This window comes from Arachis hypogaea, chromosome 9, assembly GCF_003086295.3.
Source record: "Arachis hypogaea cultivar Tifrunner chromosome 9, arahy.Tifrunner.gnm2.J5K5, whole genome shotgun sequence".
Classification (NCBI taxonomy): domain Eukaryota; kingdom Viridiplantae; phylum Streptophyta; class Magnoliopsida; order Fabales; family Fabaceae; genus Arachis; species Arachis hypogaea.
Genome location: NC_092044.1, coordinates 92,080,961 through 92,086,706, shown reverse-complemented (window position 1 = coordinate 92,086,706; position 5,746 = coordinate 92,080,961). Strand labels below are relative to the sequence as shown.

Here is a 5,746-nt window from a genome sequence, read left to right as displayed (position 1 = left end):
CCCTTCTTCTGAGGGGCCTCAGAGTTCATAGGATTTCTGTTAGATGAGTATAAATATTGGTTGCTAGCAACCAATTCAATAAGCTCAATAGTCTACTCTGGTATCTTTTTCTTGTGCAATGAACCTCCTGCAGAATTATCTAAGCACATCTTGGACATTTCACCCAAACCTTCATAAAAGATATCTAGTTGAGTCCATTTGGAGAACATGTGCAGAGGGCATTGCTTAGTCAGTAGCTTGTATCTCTCCCAAGCTTCATAAAGAGTTTCACCATCCTTCTGCCTGAAGGTCTGAACCTCCACCCTAAGCTTAGTCAGCTTCTTTGGTGGGAAAAATTTAGTAAGAAACTCAGTAACAACCTTGTCCCAAGTATCCAAACTCTCCTTGGGTCGGAAATCTAGACATAGCTTTGCTCCATCCCTTAGAGCAAATGGGAAGAGCATTAGTTTGTACACCTCTGGGTTCACTCCATTTGTCTTCACAGTATCACAAATCTGTAGAAAATTGGAAATAAATTGATTTGGGTCTTCGCGGGAAAGACCATGATACTGGCAATTTTATTGCACCAGGGTGACCAATTGTAGCTTCAGCTCAAAGTTATTCGCAGCTATAGGAGGTGCCACAATGCTTTTTTCATAAAGATCTGCAGTAGGAGCAGAATAAGAGCCAAGCACTCTCCTTTGTTGCTCATCCCCATTTGGGTTTACCACATTGGCATTAACAGCATTGTTAGGATCCATAGCGGATTCCACAGCCTTGTAAAGTCTTGCCTGTTGTAAACGTTGCATGAAAGTCCTTTCAGGTTCAGGATCAAAGTCTAAGAGATGTTCTTTGTCTCTGTTCCTGCGCATAAACAAATAGAAAACAAGAAAAGATGGAAATCTCTACGTCAGAGTGCAGAGAATTCCCAGTGAGGTAACCTGTGTAAAGAGATAAAAATATTTTAATTTTTAATTTTTATTTTTTTCGAAAATAATAAAACAAAAGTTAAATAAAATTAAAACTAAAAACCTAATCTAAGCAATCAAACAACTAATAGTTGTTAATCACAATCAATCCCCGGCAACGGCTCCAAAAACTTGGTGCGGTATTTTGTAACCCACAAACTAACCGGCAAGTGTACCGGGTCATACCAAGTAATACCTCAGGTGAGTGAGGGTCGATCCCACGAGAATTGATGGATCAAGCAACAATGGTTGGTTAAACCACTTAGTTAGGCAAACAGAAAAGAGTGTTGGATGTTCAAAGAGCATTAAACAATAAATTAAGAGTTTGAAGACAGCAGGTGAATAAGTTGGGAATAAAATATGGGATAAAATAGTTAAGGCTTCAGAGTTATCTATTTGGCTTTTCTTACTAACTTTTTTAATCATGCAAGATTTAATTCATGGCAAACTATATGTGACTAGACCCTAATTCCTTAGATCTTCATAGTCTCCTCTAAAATTCATCAATTGCCAATTCCTTGGTCAATTAATTCCAATTAGAGGGTGATGATCAAATTCCAGTTTATATGCCACAAGAATCCTAATTATCCAAAAATAAGAGGATTATATGTCACGTATCCCGTTAAATACAAACAATTAAAAATTTAGGATAATATGTTTTCAAGCTGTTGTTCAAGTAAAGAGCTTTTCCAAGTTATATAAGAACTCAATTAGAACATAGGTCATACTTCCGTTCCACCCAAATTCATAAAATAAAGAATGAAAACAATTATTGAATTATAAATCAAACATGAATTAAAAGAGAAAAGTAATAATGTCAATCCATATAATAGACAGAGCTCCTAACCTTAACAGTGGAGGTTTAGTTGCTCATGGTTCAGAGAGGAAAAATAAGGATTCAGGTAAAATGTACTGAGTTCCAATCTGATGGCTTCCAAAGTTAACTAATTCCAAATCCTTTTATATCTAATCCTAATAAATTTAAAATCTACTTTCTAAAACTAAAAAATATCTTTTCTATTTTAAAATTAAATTTAAATCATAATTAATTATGGGAATCAACAAGTCTTCAATTGATGGATGGGGACCACTTAATTCCTTCACTCTGCAGCCTCTGATCTGTACTTTCTGGGCTAAAAACTGGGTCAAAAGCAGCCCAGAAATCGCCGCCAGCGTTTTCTGCACCTGGCGCATGCCACGTTTTCGCGTGTCACGCGTATGCGTAAGGTATGCGCACGCGTCGCCATGCAAATCTTTAAATCACGCGTACGCGTCAGCCACGCGCACGCGTCGTCATGGAAAGCTCCAAATCATACGCACGCGTCAAGTACGCGCACGCGTCAAGTACGCGCACGCGTCAAGTACGCGCACGCGTCGCTCCTCGCTAGTTTTCTCCTTTAATTCTTGTGCTGCAGAAACTCCATCAAATCCAGCTGAATGCTACCTAAAATAAACAGAATTTCACAAGACTCAAAGTAGCATCCATAGTGGCTAAAAGATAATTAATTCTTGATTAAACTCAATAATTTAATTGCAAATTCACTAGAAAAAGATAAGAAAGATGCTCACGCATCAACTGTATTTCTTTTTAGATAATTTTTTGAGTAAATGGTCAAATTAATCCTTGAAAAATCACTCATTCTCTAAATTAGTTTTTGAACAAAATTATCAAATTCGTCATTTAAAGATTTTAAATTAGTCATGTTAGTCCTTCTGTCATTTTCTTTGATGATAGTGTCAAAATTTGCTAATATGACAAGTTAAGTGACATCTCAACAGGCACTTAGGAATCTTAATTGACTATTAACATTTGTTAATCAAAAAATATTTTTGATTAAGGTGCGTTGATTCGAAGCAGAGAAGTAGTCGAAAATATAAGCAGTTGTCAAAAGGATGCACGCACAGGTATTAATTGGAGATACTCGATACGAGTTGGATTTCGAAATGCTTTATTAAATCGGACGGGTCTAACTGGATAGATATTCAAGATGATTAATCAAATAAGATATTCGAATAAGTGAATCGAGCAGTTATGGTAGTGGAGAAGTTAAAGGCTTTCATCACGCGAGGAAATCATGGGTAATGTCTATAGACAAAGAAGCGGGAACGGTTACCAAGGGATATGCATTCAAGGCTGTGATTTTGTAATTAATTGTCAGTTACCAAAAGTATATTATAAATACTAGAAAGTTTTAGGGAATAAAGGTTGGAACTTTAACTGATCAGAAAAATACTCAAGCACACTCACATCCGCAGATAATTCTTAAGTCTGCAATTGAGTCATTTTTCTGTAGGGTTCCTTCCACATTGTCTTCTTTCAATTTATTTTCTTGTAGAATTTATCTTTCAAGCAAGTTTATTTTTCAAGCGTTCTTTACTTTCAATGTCCAATTTACATTTCTGCATTTTTAGTTTTCGTGTCAAAGCCCCTTGACTCAGTTAAAGCCATTTTATTGTTTTTCTTTTTAAGTTTCAACGCAAACTTTTCCGTTTTCAGTACATTTTCTTTTTAAAAACTTTATTCATCTGTTTCTTTTATCAATTTTCAAATTTTATTTTATCTTTTATCTCAAACGCCATCTAATCGAAGACACTTTGATGTACTTTTAGAAAAGTGCTACATGTAAAGAGGAGTAGGTTTCGCTCCCAGACCACTAGATATCGAACCACCACCGATTTGCTAAGAATTGACAAAAAAATTAGCACGCCCAATGGGACAATTTTAAAAATTTGAAGTGTGTCAAATAAGTATTTTTCGGTGTCATTCGGTATATGCGATTACAAAGTGGAAAGATCATTCACATGGCTGATGAAATGTCAAATGTGAATGGTGGTTCATCCACCAATGATAGCATACCAGTAATTGTGCAACAAGCGGACGTGACTTCACGTTCGGAAGGTGCATTTGGAAGTGAAAGTATAGCAGTTACGACTGTTCAATACTGGAAACATTGGACGTAACACTCGTCCACGTGGCACTTTGCCACCATTCCAGCCTCCACTAACCGCTGGTTGGCCTCCATATGATCTTCCTCTTTGTTATACCCCACTAGTGGGTAGTTTTGTTCCACCTATTTGTTTTGGGAGTACAAGTGGGGTGAATAATACTCAAAACCCACAACAGCATTCCGAGTATTCTCGTGATTATAATGTGGGCTCTACTTTGAATGCTGTTCAATGGCAGTATATCAACAACAAGTAGAGGAAAGTCACCATGACTTACTCAATTTATTGACTCAACAAATGATCACAATTCTGAATCCTATGATGGCTGATCACGAATCGAAATTCGAACGTCTTGCTAGACAAGTCGAACGAATTGCCCGAATTGTTGATTATGATGAGGGTGAAGGGCATAATGCCAGAGGAAATAATGAAGGATTCGGGAATGGATTTCAAAATGAAAACAATATTTTTAATGAAGAAAATCCTCATGTAGTTTCTCGTGGGCAAAATGCAGATGAAGTTCTGGCCAGGTTACGTGCTAATCATGGCGGTGAATGTTATCAGGTCACCAGAATTGTGGAAGAAGTACTGAATCGAGTTGGTCTGAATGTTGGTTTTATGAACCGACCACACTTTGTGTCTGCTTTCCTCCAAGTTATTCAAATGGCTGAAGTGCCAAGAGGGGTAAAAAATCCAAAGATAGTCACAAAGTTTGCCAGGAAAGTTGGAGAATCAACCACTGAACATGTTGCCAATGATGAAAATTTGAAGGTGAAGTTTTTTTCTTCTTCGTTAACGAAGAATGCATTCACTTGGTTTTCGAATCTCAAACCAAATTTGTTAGCAACATAGAATCAGTTGGAAACTGCTTTTCATGCTCAATTCTAACGGGGGGAAATGAATGTGGCAGTTACTGATCAAGTAGCTTTGAAACGGGAAGATGGTTGATGAGCGGATAATTTGTACGCTTTTTGGCATTGTTTTTAGTGTGTTTTTAGTATGATCTAGTTAGTTTTTAGTATATTTTTATTAGTTTTTAGTTAAAATTCACTTTTCTAGGCTTTACTATGAGTTTGTGTGTTTTTCTGTGATTTCAGGTATTTTCTGGCTGAAATTGAGGGACCTGAGCAAAAATCTGATTCAGAGACTAAAAAGGACTACAGATGCTGTTGGATTCTGACCTCCCTGCACTCGAAGTGGATTTTCTGGAGCTACAGAAGCCCAATTGACGCGCTCTCAATGGCGTTGGAAAGTAGACATCCTGGGCTTTCCAACAATATATGATAGTCCATACTTTGCCCAAGATTTGATGGCCCAAACCGGCGTTCAAAGTCACCCTCAGAATTCCCAGCGTTAAACGCCGGAACTGGCACCAAAGTGGGAGTTAAACGCCCAAACTGGCACAAAAGCTGGCGTTTAACTCCAAGAAGAGTCTCTACACGAAAATGCTTCAATGCTCAGCCCAAGCACACACCAAGTGGGCCCAGAAGTGGATTTTTATGTCATTTACTCATCTCTGTAAACCCTAGGCTACTAGTTCTCTATAAGTAGGACCTTTTACTATTGTATTTTAATCTTCTGATCTTTGGAATCTTCGAATCTTTAGATCTTTTGATCATTGGGAGGCTGGCCTCACGGCCATGCCTAGACCTTGTTCTTATGTATTTTCAACGGTGGAGTTTCTACACACCATAGATTAAGGTGTGGAGCTCTGCTGTACCTCGAGTATTAATGCAATTACTATTGTTCTTCTATTCAATTCCGCTTGTTCTTGTTCTAAGATATCACTTGTTCTTCAACTTGATGAATGTGATGATCCGTGACACTCATCATCATTCTCACCTTTGAACGTG

At 37.5% G+C, this 5,746-nt stretch overlaps 1 non-coding gene across 1 annotated transcript; it reads left to right on the top strand.

The window, feature by feature from the left end:
- The first annotated feature begins 204 nt into the window (after nucleotides 1–204).
- Nucleotides 205–311, top strand: LOC112713313 (small nucleolar RNA R71). Its single transcript, XR_003158287.1, has one exon. It is a non-coding gene; the product is annotated as a small nucleolar RNA R71 (small nucleolar RNA).
- The last annotated feature ends 5,435 nt before the right edge of the window (nucleotides 312–5,746 follow it).